We start from the raw sequence: 18,507 nt of genomic DNA, 5'->3' as shown, positions 1-18,507 counted from the left end.
CAAAGCGGGCGAGCTTCTGGAACAACTTGTTGTAGTCATAGACAGACAAAGAGCCTTGCTTCAGGTTGCAGCATTCCTCACGCTTGCTTTCAACCACACTCTGGGGAATATGATGAGCTTTGAAATCTTGACAGAATTCATCCTAGGTAATCGCACGTCCACTGCTGGAATCCTTGTACTGCTGGAGCCATTCTGCAGCTTGATCTTTGAGTTGGAAGGAAGCGAACTTGACGAAGTCCTCAAGCCCGACGTTACTGCACTCGAAATGCTTGCACAGATCCACGAGCCAATCGTCTGCATCAGTTACCTCAACACAATTGCTGAAAGTCTTTGGCCCGTTAGCAAGGAACTGGTTGAGTGTAGCAAAGTGATTCTGATTGTTGCCTTGGTTCCCTTGGTTGCCTTGATTGCGCTCTTGAAGAATTTGCATGATCAACCGTGTGTTTGCATTGGTTGCGTCCATCACAGCTTGCCATGCCTCCGGAGGAGGAGGAGGTGGTGGCGGATCTTGATTCTGATTCTGATTGGTGCTCTTAGCGGGAGCCATCCTGAAGAGGTTGACCACCGTTAGCACATTGACAGATAAAATGAAGCTGAATCAAACAGAATGAAATTGCAACATAAAGTCTTCACATCCGAACAAAATGAACGAATGCATTCCTCTTGAAATGGTCACATATCCATAAATTGAGAAGCCACTTAGAATTTAGGTAGAGAAATAAATCAACAAGGTACGGATCAAGAACGAATACTCGATAAGAAATCCCAATCTCAAACCAAATATCCGTGGAAGAAGAACTAGAGATACAAGAATTCCCACCTATGAAACTCACGAACCTTTCCGGTTATGCAATCAGGTGTTGGGGATACAGGGGAAGCATAATATCTCACCCAAATCTAGCAAATCCTACATCCAACTGTATCCATCCTTCAACACATAACCGAGAAAAACTTCGGAAACCATCTACCTCAACCTTCGAAAAGCATCCGTTATACAAGTTATGGCGATACTCTCGAACTCCCGCCCCAGTACTGGGTGGCGTCGAGGTTATCTCACCAACAAACTGCATAAAGGAGATTTTCGATGTCGGCGTACTAAACTCAGGTATTCCAGAACTGCAATGATAAAATTATGACGACAACACCTCAGAGCTCAACTCCCCAGGACACTTCCACAAAACCCCTGACAGGAGGCACCAAGACAATGTTCTCGTCATAAAACCATCGGAACGATTCTAAGATACCCGCGTGATCCAAAAAAAAAAATTTAGTGAAATTTGAGAAGAGAAGAGTCAAAACTCTACGTCAGGATGCCTTACCAGAGCGATGAGGAGACTGGGAAGTAAAAAGAATTCCTAAACTCTCCGATATATAATTCCTAAATGACCCAAAACATTTTTCTAGACACAACTCGGCCGCTAGAAACGATCAAGCAATGGCGCTCCTAAGGTCAGGGAAGGCTCTGATTACCAACTTGTAACACCCTCAATGCGGCTATAGCTCCCACGTGTCGAGGCACGACTTAGAGACATAACCGCATTGAAAGCAATGTCGCAAGTTAGGCAATCATCACAACATCCCATGTAATATAGATAATAAAAGGGGAGATACATAGTTGGCTTACACTCGCCACGTCAATCAAAGTACATAAATAGCATTACAACATTCAAACACTCATGGCCCGACTACGGCGCCAAGATAAAAGATAACCCAACATGCGACACAGTCCCGATCACCCCAACTGGGCACCACTACTGATCATTAGGGAAAGACACGTAGTATCATTGAGAGACCTCGTCGAACTCCCACTTGAGCTCAAGTGCGTCACCTGGAGCGGAATCGTCAGGCCCTGCATCTGGTTTGGAAGTAATCTGTGAGCCACAGGGACTCAGCAATCTCGCACCCTCGCGATCAAGACTATTTAAGCTTATAGGTAAGGCAAGGTAAAATATGTGGAGCTGCAGCAAGCGACTAGCATATATGGTGGCTATCCTGTTCGCAAAAGAGAGCGAGAAGAGGAGGCAAAGCGTGAGCGAGAAACTAGAAGGCATCCTGCGGCAAGCATTACTCCAACACCGTGTTCACTTCCCAGACTCCGCCGAGAAGAGACCATCACGGTAACTCACACTGTTGATTCATTTTAATTAAGTTAAGGTTCAAGTTATCTACAACCGGACATTAACAAATTCCCATCTGCCCATAACCGCGGGCATGGCTTTCGAAAGTTCAAATCCCTGTAGGGGAGTCCCAACTTTGCCCATGACAAGCTCTCACAGTCAACAAAGGAATAGACCTCCTCCCGAGATGTTCCGATCAGACTCGGTATCTCAGTTCTTCAAGACAACTCTGACAATGGTAAAACAAGTCCAGCAACACCACCTGCTGTGCCGACAAATCCCGATAGGAGCTGCACATAACTTGTTCTCAGGGCACACCGGATAAGCTAAGCGTACGGGAGCCAACGTAACCCAAGTTGCCAAGGGACGGCCCCGCACGGTGCTCTAGGTTGGACCAACGCTCAGAGGAGCACTGGCCCGGGGGGGTTTAAAATAAGATGACCCTTGAGTCCGTGAAACCCAAGGGAAAAGGCTAGGTGGCAAATGGTAAAACCAAGGTTGGGCATTGCTGGAGGAGTTTTATTCAAGGCGGACTGTCAAGGGGTTGCCATTATAACCCAACCGCGTAAGGAACGCAAAATCCGGGAACATAACACCGATATGACGGAAACTAGGGCGGCAAGAGTGGAACAAAACACTAGGCGAGAGGCCGAGCCTTCCACCCTTTACCAAGTATATAGATGCATTAAGATAACATGGCATAATAATGATATCCCAACAAGTAAATAATGTTCCAACAAGGAACGGTCTCCAATCTTCACCTGCAACTAGCAACGCTATAAGAGGGGCTGAGCAAAGCGGTAACATAGCCAATCAACGGTTTGCTAGGACATGGTGGGTTAGAGGTTTGACATGGCAATTTGGGAGGCTTGAAAGAAAGTGGTAGGCATCGTAGCATTGGCATAGCAAAAGAGCGAGCATCTAGCAAAGCAAAGATAGTAGTGATTTCGAGGGTATGATCATCTTGCCTACAAAGTTGTCAGAGTTGACTAGATCCTCGAAAGCAAACTCAACGGGCTCCTCATTAGCGAACTCGTCTCCCGGCTCTACCCAAACAAGACAAACAAGCAACAAGGACACAATCAACCACGTGCAAACTCAAACAACATGATGCAAAGATGGTATGCTATGCGGGATGCAATATGTGATGCATATGCAAGATTTGACAAGGAATGAATGAACCTAGCCTCATCTTGGAAATCCAAGTGTGCCACTGGAAAGATGAAATGAAATCGCTTGAAAATGATATAAAGAACGCCGGAAACGGAGTTACGGTTTGGAAATGGCAAGCAATTCAAATAGGACCACGTTCTGCGATTTACAGCAAGTAGCCATCTAAATGCAACAAGATGAACATGCTACAGCACCCAAAAATGGCATCAAAATACATGGCAGGAATCCATTCATGATGCTTAACAAAATTCTAGCACTGAGCTAAGGCCAATTCATCCAATAACAGATTCAAACAAGCATGGCAAAAATGCATTTGGCAAACAGATCTCAGACTTAGTGAAATTAACACTTGTCTGGAATTTCAGATCAGATAGCACTCTTCGGAGCAAAAAAACTACATGCTACAAGACCTGAACATGGCAAAGTAAAGCATGGCATGGAGCTACTCAAAGAGCTTAACAAAAGTCCCTTAGTGATCTTGAGCCAAAAGGGATCAGAAAATACATTTGCAAGCATGTGAACATGGCAAAAACATAATCAGTTTTCAGACTTAGTGAAAACTGGAGCATGCTGAAACAGATATCAAGTAGGCATGTTAACGAGTTCGATGCACTCACTACAGAGTAAGTCGTGACAAGCTAAGCATACACCCATCAAGAATACACAAAATGCAAGCTAGACATGGCAAGAACAATAACATAGCATGCACGGATCAACTACAATATCATCGGCAAAATCGCTAACAAGTAGACAATCTGCCCAGATTCACGAAATAGTAAAAGTAGAGCTCGATTGACTCAAGCTAGGGTGCTCCATAATTGCAAACAAAGACATGGATGGATAGAGCACTACAAGATTAACAAAACAACCTTACTGATCATCCTCAAAAGAGGCACAGATCACTAGGAAAGAACATGAACATATGGCCATATGAGATAAACAACTCAAGGACTTAGTGGAAATGCTAAGTCCCTGAAATCAACATTAGCAAATGCCTCACTTTGCAAGCTCGTGCTAGTCACCACACACATCACAAAAATACATGGGTTGCACCTCTGGAAAGATGACAAAACCCTTAAAAAAACATATGAAGAGCTCATGGGCATATCATGCACACAATAATCATGGCAAAAATGACAAATATCTAAATGGAGCAACAGATCTGACAAATATCTCAAGTAGCACTCTTCTAACAGCATTTCGGGCATCAAGATGAACTGAAATGAAAATTATGCAATGAGATGAAATGATGTACTCTCTGAGATGAACATTTCGATATGCTATATGCCCAAAACAGAGCTACGGATGCGGAGTTATAGCACGATGAACAGGGGCAAATATTAGGGTTTTGGGCAAAGAAAGTCAACCGAGTTTTGGATCTCAGATCCAGATCGGGTCCGGCGGGTACTGTAGCTGCACGCGGCCCGAGGATCGCCGGCGAGGTCGCGGCGAGGCGGCGGCGAGGCGCGGTCGTCGGAGGGTGGCGAGGCGGCAGACTTGGCGGCGCCTGCAAGAGGCGAGGTGGCGGCGCGGCGTCTTGCCCGCGGCGGAGCGGGGGGGAGCCGGCAGGCTCGGTCGACGATTTCGCCAGCCGTCGCGGAAGAAGGCGGCGGCGGGGACGATTCGCGGGCGGCGTGGGCGCGTGGAGGCGGCGCGGTAGGTGGCGGCCCGATTGGCGGTGGAGAGGGCCCGCCCTGGGCCGGGACGGGCCGTGGAGGAGGGAGGCCGGCGCGGGACACGTGTCACGCCCTGGTTGGGCGCGGGGGTGGCGGCGGCTTTGTCCGGCGGCGGCGGACACGTCCGGTGCACGGAGGAGCAGATTTTAGGGTTTTGGGAAGGAAGAGATCCGAAATTTCGGGGGAGAGGCTAGATTTATAGGTAGAGGGAGCTAGGAGAGTCCAAATGAGGTGCGGTTTTCGGCCACGCGATCGTGATCGAACGCTCTAGATGATGGTGAGGGTTTGGTGGGTTTTAGGCCAAATTGGAGGGGTGTTGGGCTGCAACACACACGAGGCCTTTTCGGTCCCTCGGTCAAATGTTGGAGTATCAAACGAAGTCCAAATGGTACGAAACTTGACAGGCGGTCTATCGGTAGTAAACCAAGGCCGCTTGGCAAGTCTTGGTCCAATCCGGAAATGTTTAATCCCCACACACGAAAGAAAAGTAGAAATGACCACCGGAGGAGATGAAGCGCCGGAATGCAAAACGGACAACGGGGAAAATGCTCAAATGCATGAGACGAACACGTATGCAAATGCAATGCACATGATGATATGATATGAGATGCATGACAACGACAACAACACACGGAGACAAAAACCTGAACCCAAGAAAATAAAATAACTTAAGGCCGGAAACGGCAAGAGGTTGAGTACATATTGGGTAAGTTACATCCGGGGTGTTACAGCAGGGCCCATGCATCATTGCCTTTCGGTCGAACCTACGTCCACAATTTTTTGTACGTACTATATCTCCACTGGTCCCCGAACCTAAAATGCTGCCTTGTTCCCGTAAAACCAATCGGCCCACACATATTTAAGGCATCGGCTCGAACCCGTTTACTATGGCGTGGCCCCGCACGCCGTAGTACTCCTACAAACCCTACCACCGCACTCATCATCGGTTTTCTTCAATAGGACGAGGGAGAAGCCGATTTGTAGTGGAGGCGCTTTAAAAAAAAGGATCTGTAGTGGAGACCCCTACCCTAGGGTGCCCTAGGTAGCCGCCGCACGCATCATTGTTTTCTCTTTTCTTTATGCTCTTGCACCCTAGAGTGAAATGATGGTTGCTTCGTCCGTCCAGCTTAATGCGGGAAAGGTGGGGCTTTGTGATTTGACCCCTTGTCGCTCATTTTCTACTACTACGGCGCTACGACCGGGGTGCCTCCAATCCCAACCGCTGCTCCGAACTGTAATTTGGTGCATCGCATGTGGAACAAGATGGTGGATGAGCCACATGTCGGCCAAAGGGGTCCTGTTAAGTGTGTCGCCATTTCGTGTGCGGACTGACCCTGCTTGAGTTGCTACGCCAACACGACAGGAGCAGCCTACCTTGGTTTTGCTCCTTGGTGAATCCCGACTATATTGATCTAAAAAGATACGTGCTGAACTACCCTCTCCATCTCGGTTTTTTTATTTTTAGGCATCTCGGTTTATAGGGCCTGCACGTAGTTCTAGGTCATCCATTTGACTAACTAAATATGAGTTACTATGTCACAAAAAGTATATCATTGGATTCTTAAGCGGATGTAGTTGTATTTAAAAGTCGAGGGCGGGGCTTTTCCTGCGCGGTAGGCGGCGGGGCAGTTCCACCTAGTCGGTTCGACAGAGACGGGAGAAGACGAGGGAGTAGGCTGCTGCAAACGTAGGGCTGTGTGATTTGACAGCGAGTTACTGCTGGACAGGTGGGGCCCCGTGATTTGACTTGCCATTATCATTTTAACCGCGGCGCTATGACCGGCGTGAGTCTCCCAAATTCCTGACCACCTCCATACAAGTGCCTCTCCCAATGCTCCACCATGTAGTAGAGGCTGGCTCTTGCATGAGAGCCCACTTCTCCACTTTTTCCTTGCCTCTCTTTCCTCCACATATGCAAAAATGCCATGTAAAGCGCACTATTGTACTTACTTTTACTTGCTCCTACAGGTGCTTACGCTTGACACATAAGCATAAAGTCTGATGTGGCAAGTTAATCAAGAAGAGAGAGACTAGTTTGGTGACCCAAGGAAGAAATGGTGCTAAGCGCGTGTACCTAGGTGAAAAGACAATTTTGAGTCTATAGCTAATTAAATGAAGCAAACTTAGCAACACCATTTCATTGGAAGAGGTCACTCCTTGGCAAATGCAATAAATACACGTGCTTAGCACCGTTTCTTCCTTGAGTACGAAGAAAGAGATAGAGAGGAGTAAAAAAATACACTTATAGCCAACCTTGTTGTAGTATGAGTGACTAAGTGATGACTATGTATGACATGCCAACATCAGATAGCCTAATGGACCGTCTTAAATCTCCAAGGGCACGACCACGCGAGCGACGCGACGGTCGTGGTAGGCACGACCATGATACGGGCTGCTGGCAGCCCTTGGATCTGAGATCAAACGGTCGCATGCTAAGTTGCTGAAAATTTGCAGAATAACCCTCCAGGATAGGATATTCACCCATAGGTCTAGAATCACACCATGCAACCGTTCGATCTCAGATCCAAGGGCTCTTGGAAGCCCGTATCATGGGAGAATGGAAAGCCACTACCCTGCCGTTCGCACGCTGGCAGTTCGCTCCTACTCGTCCCCACACGTCCTTTAATACTACAGTGGTTCGCTCCTAGTCGTCCCGTCCATTCACATTACGCCAGTTCCACTAATCCTAACCCTCCTCCCAAATCCATGGCGTCCCAAATCTCCATGATCGGCGGTGAGTACAAGGTTAGAACCATCATCGGCGATGAGTTTGACGTCATCTACACCCGTTCTTCCGCGACGGTGAAAGGATGCCTTTCTCGCTTCAAACGCATGTTCGAAAACTCAGATGATGAGTGGGTCGCTGGGCTAGATGTTGAGTACACCACAGTCCTGGGACAAGAGAAGGATCTAAAGGACGAAGAGAGGAAGAAGCCCGCCGTGATCCAGGTTTGCGTAGATAATGTTTGCTTGGTCTACCACATATGCCATGCCGACGTTGAGTGCCAAGATTTTAAGAACTTCCTCAAGGACAAAATAGTGAAATTCGTTACTATAGACTTTAAGAACGACATGGATGTCCTGCGTCGGATAGGTCTCGTTGTAGAAAACCCCTTCAACCTCTAGAAGAGTCGGCTGGTGTCCTCTCGTCAGCCTTCAATGCTGACCCTGGCAGGAGCCATGGTTCATCCTTCATACGGTAAACTAGAGAAACCTCCATACACGTTTCGTCGTCATGCATGGCAGCGGAATGTACTAGATATAGACCACACCCACTACACTGCAATGGATGGATACCTTTGCTTCAATATCTACAAGGGTTGGATGAAGAGCAACAACCAAGTGTGCGGTTCAAGCAAAGAAGTATCGGCCAAGAGGAAGAGGGACAAGGATGAAGTCGAGGACATGGACGAGGACTCCGAGTAAGGTGGCAGTGTCGTTGCTCATGGTGGTTCTAATGCAGTGTCTACCAGAATAGTTGCAAAGTTTAATTTCATGTGTGCTTAATTTAATTTGAGGGGTGTGTTGTGCTGAGCCCCCAGCAGAACTATGTTATGTTTCTTCTCGTTACTTTAACTCTTCAGTATGTACATACTAGTATTTCTTACATTTCATCTTTTAGTTGGTATAGTACTACCACTCGTTTCTTCACATTATATACGTACAATATATATGGCCAACATCATATAGCAAGCAGTTTAGTTGTCAAAGAATTTCAGGGTGCTTAGTTTTGTCAAAGAATTCCAGGATGCTTATAGGGCGCTTGGATCCAAGGGACTTATTTTAGTCTGACTAAAAATAGTCTCTTTAAGAGGCTAATGTTCCAAGCACCCCTGACTAAAGAGGGGCTAAAACTAGTCTTGAGACCAAAAAATTTTAGTCAGGGGTACCCCTAGTAAAATGCAGATTAGTCCTCTCTCTACTCATTTAACTCCTCTCCTTTAACACAGGCAAGTTCTGGATTGGAGGGTTTGGAGGATAATAAATGCTCATTAACTTGATTTTAACCTTTTTAGTATTTGGATCCAAGCATGGGTGAGGCTAGCATGTTTTAGTCCCACTACTTTTAGTCATGGGACTAAAACGTATCCAAGCACCCTCTTAGTTTTATTTGAGGGGTGGGTTGTGCTGGACACCATTATTATGACTAGCCTTTTTAATAGTACTATATGCATAATTTGGCGACGAGCGCTCTCTATATGTACCACCTTTTTTTAATTTCAAGTTTTGCTCCATGGCACAATCCATCGATAGTACTGCTATACAAAAGTATACATTTTTAAAAGGCTAGAGTACTGTTCATCACATATATAACCAGTTAAATTCTCAACCTAGAATGACGTGCATGCCATGTAGTAAACTGATACGGAGGACGTATAGTAAAAATGAGGTGATTTTACTGAGCGATGGGCGGGGGAGCATGGCCTGTCATGCGGTCCCACGTGTCATGATGTACCAAGGCGATGCACGTGTCCCTCTTGAGGCAGAAGCAATACTAGTACGTGGTTTGAGATGATGGCGAACCGAAGTGTGAAATAATGGTTGCTTCGTTTGTCTGGGAAAGTGCGGCATTGTGATTTGACGTCTCATTGCTCATTACTACTACTGGGCCGGTACGAGTGGGGTGCGTCCCCCATGTTGTTCTCCACTGTTATTTGGTGCTTGACACATTGACCCGGTTGCTATATGTCCCACATGTCGACGACATGAAGTACAGAATTCATGAAAGGGAGTGTCGACGGAGGAGTATACTACAGAATTAACGAAAGGGAGCGACTTAGTTTTGGAAAAATATGTTTTGACGGAGTACGTACCCACTAGGGTTTATAGGGCTCATCTAAAAAACATTTGTTTTTCTGTTTGATAAGTCTCAATTCTACTATACTAGTAGTAGTACCATTACATGTTGGATTTCGAGGTGCGGTAGATCACCCGACGCAAGCAGTGTCAAGAGGAAACTAACCAATGCATGTACAAGTTCATGGAAATTTAGTGGTCATTCATGCATTCATTCTAATTAATGCCTCGGTAAACATAACTTCTTGAGAAAAACGAGCATATTAATTACTTGTGCAAAATACAAAATTAATTCGACCACTCGCCGTCTACCTTGGTTGGAGAGATTTTGAAATTGAGCCATAAACTGGAAAGGAGGGAGTAGTAACTTTTGTCTCGATTACTATTTGTGGCCTTGTATAGATGCAAAATGTATTTTTTTATAGTGGCCTTGCATAAGTAAATGGAGGGAGTACTAACCAAAGTATGTAGTAGGGACGAGGAGTAAACGGAGGGAGTAGTAAAATTTTCTCCTCGTGCTGCGAGCCACCGCGCACGTGGGCGAGGGAGCGGGCGTAAGGCGTACTAGTAAGCAAGCTTCACCTCATCCTGCGAGCCACCACGCCCATGGGTGGGGGAGACGGTGTACTAAGCAAGTTTCTCCTCGTTCTGCGAGTTGACAAGACACATCAAAAGTACTCCAGTGTATAGAGCCTTGAATCTAAGGTAGGCCCCAATGGTTTGCCTCTTCTTTTAATTTAACATAACGCGTCAAGTCACAATTTGTTTGTTCACCCGTGGTAGACTATCCTCCCTCCACCAATTGGACAACCAGTAAAAGTGCCAAATTACCACGTGGGCTGCCTTTTTCGTACAGAAATGAGCTCCACCGTGTACCCGCGCGGGTGTGGTTGGGAAAGAGACGGGAGTACGTGCGCCGTACGTGCACCTCTTCTCTTCGTGGCACATCCCCCACCTACGTGGGTGTGTGTGAGAGAGATACAAACCTAGACATAATGCGCCGTCCATCCCCATGCCTCCGCCCAGTCCGACCACTAGTCACCACCACGCCCCACTCCTCCTCACCTTATCTCTTATCTTTCTCCCTCCATTTTTATATACAAGGGGCCACTATCAAAATTACAATTTGCAGATATACAAGGCCACTAACACTAATCGATGAAATATTAATGGTGTTTGCCTCGTGGTACTAGCAAAGGAGGACATTAATTATCCCTTGCATGCATGCGGGAGTTTGTAAAAAAATGTATCTTGATGTTCCGTGCAATGCACGGGCATCTTGCTAGTCCATGAAAACAACACATGGCAAAATTCCACGGCTTGGGGCGGCAACTAGCTCCGTCGGGCGAGGGGAGGGAGGTGGATCAGCGAGCTGCATAGCTCGAATCCGGCGGGCTACCCAGCCGGCTTGGATGCGGAATAACTACCCTTCGTAAGCCATTGTAAGAGTGGACAAAATGGTGGAGGAGATAGGAGAGCGGCCCGGTCATGAATGGACGTGTGTCTAGAGTGGGTTTCTCGGCTTCCACACGGGCGGGTTTCATGGAGGCGTTTGAATGCAGCATGGAGGCATGTTCAGCTGGGCGTGCCGCGAGTGGCGCCCTCGACTCTGACCTAGGACACCGCGTCGTTATTCCACTGACATGTGGGCTCTTTGGGTGCACGGCATGCATGTCAGTGACCCAACGCAGGCAGCGCACAGCAGAGGAACCTTTGGTGGGCCAGGGCGGTCAGAAGCGGGCACTTCATAAACCGATGATTGTTCATTGAGTGTGACATCATCTTTTTCATGTAGATAAGCCTACTATGTTGATAGCCCGTTCGATACTTGTGATTCATAAAGACCACTGCAAACATCATTGTTCTGCATATCACAGATAAGATTGATTAATACCCATAACAATCCATGTCCTTAACAAAGGGTGCATGCACGTATAGGTTGAACGTGTGTCTTGCGTCGTGTGCTGTGTGCATGCAGGCGTGCGAGTGTTGCGTGCGTGCAAGTGTACGTTTCAGTGTTGCATGCATGGGTGCGTACGTGCGTGTGTTCGTGAGTGCATGTGTATGTGTCAGTGTTGCACGCCAGCATGCGTGCATGTGTACGTGTCAGTGTTGCACGCCTACATGCGTGCGTGTCTTGCGTGCGTGCATGTGTACGTGCGGGGTGAGACTTTTTCATCTCTGGTCATTAGATTTTCCAGCCGTTGGATACGAAATCAAGGGCCTCCAGTTTACCATCAAACTCCACCCCCCCTAAGCCGCCAGCCACCACCGGCCGAACCGCCAGCCCCCGCCACCCGCGGCCGGCCCGCCCTCCCCGAAACCACTCATTTATTACCATTGTTGTCCTTCATATACGCGCTGACGGGTGGGCCCTATGGTAATGTGCGCTGCTAAATGTGGACCGTTTGACTGGTCAATTGATCGTGTAATCAACAAATTACGGAGCTGTATGGTGAGCCAGTGACCGTATGATCACCCTAAAATGTACTCCAATTTTATTAACACAGTACAGACTCAAACTACCATTTTTTTCTTTCATATACGGGCTGACAGGTGGGCCCCACGGTTACGCGCCCCGATGGTGCAACACTAGTCGCATCGCGTGGAACGTTTGACTGGTCAATTGATTGTGTCATCAACAAAATATGGAGTTGTACGGGTGAGCCAGTGACCATATAATCATGATATGTATTTGTTAAACACGGTACAGATGCAAGGGCTCATATATACATGCAAGCACTCACCGCTATAAGCGCACACACGCGAACCCTACCCATTGAGCACCTTCGAGAGAGTGGGCCAGCATATATGATCTTGAGATTTTACGAAGTCACCATAGGTGCCTCGTAGTCAAGTGGAACGTCTCCTCCCACTGAACGTACGTCGCCAGAAAATATTGAAATTAACACAAGATAAATGCGAGCACCGGGACTTTAACCTTGGTGGGCTCGAGAAACCACTGTCCTCTAACCATCCAACCACATGTTGGTTAGCACGAAAAAATGTATGTGGTCACCGTGATGAGCTTATTTTGAAGTCCAGTGACCATATCGTGCTTTCGCTTCAAATACAATGACCGTAAGTGTCGTCAACAAAATACGGAGCACGCATCAAATGCAAAGTCCATCAGTGTCATCAACAAAATATGGAGACGTATCGTGAGCTAGATACCGTTGTACTATTGTATATGCTTATTTTCTTAGTGGCCGATTGCGTGTGTGGTGTGGTGGGCACATAATTTCTAGTTGTTGTGGGTCAACATGAAGACTCATGGGTCGGTTCCATCCTGCGCCACATATAGGTTGGACCGAGACGTGTTATACGAAGACCCATGTGGAGGACTCGGCGTACAACACGAAGCTACCAGAGTCGTGGAGGACTCTATCCCCACTGGTGATAAGCCGACTATATATGATTTGTAACCCTAGGCCCTTAGTATGTTATACAAGCTCGGGGGCTAGTTCATCGATAGTATACACACACGCACAATGCCTGGTATTCACGTGTACTTTGTACACACCCCTATCACTAATATACAGTACCAGGAGTAGGCTCTTTCTTCAACTGCAATTGAATTCTAGCATGTGCATGTGTTTATTTCATATTATCGATCCATAGAGTGAGAGCGGTTTGAAATACAGGCAATGGATTCTTTTGCAATTCATATATAAACATTAATTAGTGCACTCCATGTTGTTAGTGTGAAGCACTTTATACATTTGTCACTTGCATGGATACATTCCAAATTGCTAGCTACGAAATAGAATACATGTCGAATTCAACATAAAGGGGGTTTCGAAGATTCGAATTCATAGGAAGTACATTCATATATTTGAACCCGAGATAATGGCATTTGTAAATCAGATGTAAAAGGGGGCATCAATCTTTGTTGTGAGTTTGAACATGCTATATATATATATATATTCATACGCATATCTAACTTTTTTTTGCAACCAAGGAGATTATATCTGGAACCATGCACGAACTGAGGTAAGTTGCATATTTTTTAATATATACTCATGTACAATGTATATTCAAATGTAACCCCTGCATTCCAAAATAATCGTAGCTTTAGGATTTTCAAGAGTAAAGATTTGTGAAGTTTGACAAATCCTGAAAGTTCAATTCAAGATAACCGAAAACGTTAAATGCTTTTGCTCCCAAATATTGAGGGCTCCTTTGATTCAAAGGAATTTCATAGGATTTGTGGAGGATTTAAACCCTTAGGAATTTTTCCTGTGATGCTCGTTTGATTCGTAGGATTGGCATCCTTAGGAATTTTTCCATATGATCCATTTGTACTACATTTTGGAGGAAAAATTCCATCCTCTCAAACCTCTTTGTAGAATTCCTTTGTTTTTCCTATGCTATCAAACATTCTTTCAAATCCTGTAGGATACTATGGGACATGTCACCCTATTCTTGCATTTTCCCTATTCCTTCATTTGACAATCCTGTGAATCAAAGAGGCCCTGAACGAAGCGCCAAATAGGCCTCTGGTCACCCGAAACTGCGCGAGACTAATGTTTTGGTGGTAGGAAATTACTGTCCTGACTCTGGCCCGTGTAGACTATCGGCCCGATGTCGAAAGGTCTAAACCGGGGTAGGTTTGTAACTTCACCAAGACGCCAGAGAAGCATTCATACGCCGTGGGCGCCTACCCATGCGCTCGGCCGAAATCTATCCCGCCCACATTTGGGACACCTGACATGACTGTCCTACCCCCAACCCGCAATATGTCCGAAATTTTAGATGGGGGGAAAGTTTGTAACTTTCCCCAAATTTCAAACAAGCGTGTCTCAAACCGAAACATTGTACCCCTTAGTTCCCCGCCTCCCTCCGTTTCCCCATTCATACTCCGTGGGCGCGAAAACGCCCTCTCCACCAGCCGCGAAACCCTAGCCTCCTCCGTCCTCCACCCCATAGCGGCCAATCCACCGCAGCCCTCCTCCATCACGTCGGAGTCGGTACCCCGACGTCGTCGTCCAACACAACCGCAGCCGCAACGCCCTCAAGGACTTAGCAGCTGAAGCCGAGGCAGAGCTGCCTCCATGACACCGACGCCAACGTGTGCCGTACCAGAACCACTCCGACCACGCCGTCCTGCGCCTCACTGCTGCGGCTCCACTGTCGCAATCGTCCACCGCACCGGAGCTGTTCCCGCTACACCGTCGTTCGCCGCCTCGGATCTGCTTCCCCACCGCCGACAGACGGCCACCGCACCACACTCAACAACTTGGCCATGGGTTCGTCCAAGGCTGCACCGTCCTCCACAACTTCTAGTTTTCGGCGAACAACAAGAAGATCGTCAGAAAAATAGAAGGAGGACACAGCACTGCCAGCAGAAAGAGGTACTCCTCTTCCCTTATTCGTGCAAATCTTACGTCTCCGCTCACACCGTATTCATCCCACAAAAGAAACTAGTTGAGCGCTTCTTACTGCATCTTCTTTGTGATACTAAATGCACAAGGTTTCCTCCCTTTTACTATTTCACCTTTGCTAGAGGTCAGTAGCCCGCCTGGATTTCAATTCAGGGTCAGTCGAACCGCAATTAAAAGAAGCAGCACCCGCTTAGGCACGCAAAACACCTAGTCCGCCTGTTCCTTGGGGAAGCGGCGCATCGGTGTCTATCATAGGGGTGTGGGGCGCAGGAGTTGCTTGCGCCCGATCTGGAGGTCGGCGGGGCTTGAATGGATGGCCGGGGGGCGGTGCCAAGCACGACAGTGCGGTGAGGTCGAGGGGAGGGCGCAGGCAGGGGAGGAATACTGGGCCGGTGGTCGCTGGCGTTTCGAGGAAGATCGTCAACATTGACTCGCTGGAGGTAGATGAAGGCGATCTTCCCGTTCTTTGTACATCGGACGGTGCAGAAAAAATGGACTGACCTATTTGCTTTTAGTCGACTGTTATTTTCATAGAATCCTGTAGTAATTTAGTGTGCCATGCATGTTGTAGAGCTATCATATGTCTCCCCTCATTTATTTCACACCGACCTGTTATCTGCTACCTTTACACTGTACTAATTGTGCACACACTTCACCCATACCCACACTATTGTTTTTTTATGCATGGGTATTTCAGACTCTGACGCAGTGTTGATGAATGCAGAAAAGAAAAGACAGAAGTCGCTCCAGTGTAATTCGAAGATAAGCACTAAGCGTTCCAGCGCTCTAACGGGTGCAGTGTCAGCAGTTGGAGACAGTAAACTTAGCTCTGCAGTTGATGATCTCAATTTCCACACACAACCATCCCAGGTGCTTGCTTTAACTTCGCGCTGTCAAATGTGGTTGCATGTTGCATATGGTGTCTAGCTTGTATTGCTTCCAATTTGGTTAAATTGCATCTGCTTACTTTACACATTATACCTTTGATAATGACATGCCTTCCTGTTTGTGATACATACTACATATGTTTATTAACCATGTTCGTACATCAAACTAATGCTCTTTTGTATCCCTCATCAATCACTTATGATGAGACAGTCACCCGGGTGGGTTTCTGTGAGACGCCATACTCGTATAAAGAGTGTAGTGTCATCCTCCCCACATGATTCTTAGGAAACAGCAAGGCTAAATGAAGATAGTCAACGTAGCTCTCTAGTTGATCACTGCAATTCCCCCACACCACCATCGCAGGTGCTTGCTCTTACTTAGCAGTGTGATATGTAGTGTTCGTCTTACATGAAAGTAGTGTTCGTCAGTATCATGCATCAACGAGTTCAGAAGAGCAAATTTTATTCCTTTTTCTTGTGGGTTTGACTTGACAAGGCAAAATCAAGAAAGAGGAAGGAAAAGAGTAAGGAAGGCGATGATGGTGGTCCTCTACAGCAACGTAAATGGAGCATTTGTACCGATTCTCCTTGTACCGATAGTGCATTACAAGGTCCAAGTCTCCGCTCCCCTACTCCACCATCCAAGGTGCTTGCTCTAACTTGGTAGTCTAGCTCGTATTGCTCCTAATTAGTGTAAACTTCATCTGCTTAGCTTACACATGATACATGTGAATATGACACGCTTTCCTGTTTTTGGTACATACTATATCTTATGATAAGGCATTTTTCTTGTGTATCCCTCATCAATGCTCCTAATTTGTTAAATTGCATCTCCTTAGCTTACACATTATACATGTGAATATGACACGCCTTCCTGTTTTTGGTACATACAACATCTGCCTATCACACCATGTTCTTACATCAAACTACTGTTCTTGTGTATCCTGCATCTATCACTTATGATGAGACAGTCACGCGCGTGGGTTAATATGAGACGCAATACTCTTATAAAGAATGCAATTTCATCCTCTCCACATGATTCTCAAGAAACAGCAAGCCTAAATGAAGATATTGAACGCAGCTCTGTACCTGAAGACCACACTTCCCCTACACCACCATCACAGGTGCTTTCTCTAACTTCATAGTGTGATATGTGGTTGCATGTTGCATACGGTGTCTAGCTTGTAATGCTTCTAATTAGGGTAAATTGCATCTGCTTAGTTTACACACTATACCTGTGAATATGACATGCCTTCCTATTTGTCGGATTTCGGGTTCCGGCAGACCCTTGAGGTTCGAACACTGGGGTGCGCACGGAGATTTCGCCTTCTACCTACCTGCACCCCTCCGCCTCGCTAAGATCTAAGGTATGGAAAGAACAGCACAAGAGACACAGGGTTTATACTGGTTCGGGCCACCGTTGTGGTGTAATACCCTACTCCAGTGTGTGGTGTGGTGGATTGCCTCTTGGGCTGATGATGATGAGAAATACAAGGAAGAACAGCCTCGCGAGGGTCTGTTCTTGGCTGGGGGGGGGGATGAACTGCTAGGAGGAGTTCAGTCGCCCTTCTCTCTCTCTCTGCGTGATGCTACTCGATCCGATCCTAGCTAGTTTCTCTCTTGGCTTCTAGATTCTCCCTTCTTTATTGCACCCCTGCCCTGGGGGTGGCTAGTCCTATTTATAGGCAAAGGCCCTGGGCCTCTTCCCAAATATTGAGCGGGAAGGGCGCCAACAATTGGCCATTTTGAAGGGGAACATCTGGTACAATTATCCTGACTAAAGTTGGTCCTCGCCTGCCAAAGGCTCTGGTGGTGACGCTGGCTTGGGCTCCACAATGACTTCCTCCCTGCCGTTGGACTGGTCTTGGTCTCGTTGCACCGAAACGGGTGCCTTTGCTTGATGCTCTCGCCTGCGCTTGCTCCCTTTGCACCAAAGAGGAAAGGAGGACACTGCGCGGCTGGCGCCCGCCTGGCGCCTTTGGTCGTCATGGCTTGCGTCACGGGCACCTCGTGAGGTACCCCGCCTTGATCTCTCCGCCTCCTCGCGAGCCAGCCTGATGAGGCCGTGCCTGAGGAAGCTCCGTGTCGTCCGCCCCGTGAGGCTTGGCCCCTCGCGAGGGTCTTGGGTCTGTGTTGATGAAGATGGGCTGTGCTGGGCCCCTCCTCGAGCCACGCCGCAGGCCGCAGGCAGGCAAGTCTGGGGACCCCCGTTCCCAGAACGCCGACAGTAGCCCCCGGGCCCAAGGCATGCCCGGACTTGGCCGTGCAGGGAGGCGAAAGGGCAAGAGCGAAGCGCCGCGGGCCCTAACAGCCTGCAGCCTTGGGCGCCGCGTGGTGGTTGATTGGACATGGGCATCTCCACTTCCCCACGGCGCCTCGGCAGCTGCACAGATTGGACAAGTCCCTGCATGCAAAGCAGGTCATGATTACCTGTGATCGTGGGGGCCGACGGTTGGCCCTCGCCGGCTATAAG

Source organism: Triticum urartu, chromosome 4A, assembly GCF_056163025.1.
Source record: "Triticum urartu cultivar PI428250 chromosome 4A, HENAU_Tu73, whole genome shotgun sequence".
Classification (NCBI taxonomy): Eukaryota; Viridiplantae; Streptophyta; class Magnoliopsida; order Poales; family Poaceae; genus Triticum; species Triticum urartu.
The sequence above is the reverse complement of the archived record's forward strand: the minus strand, read 5'-3'. Positions refer to the sequence as shown.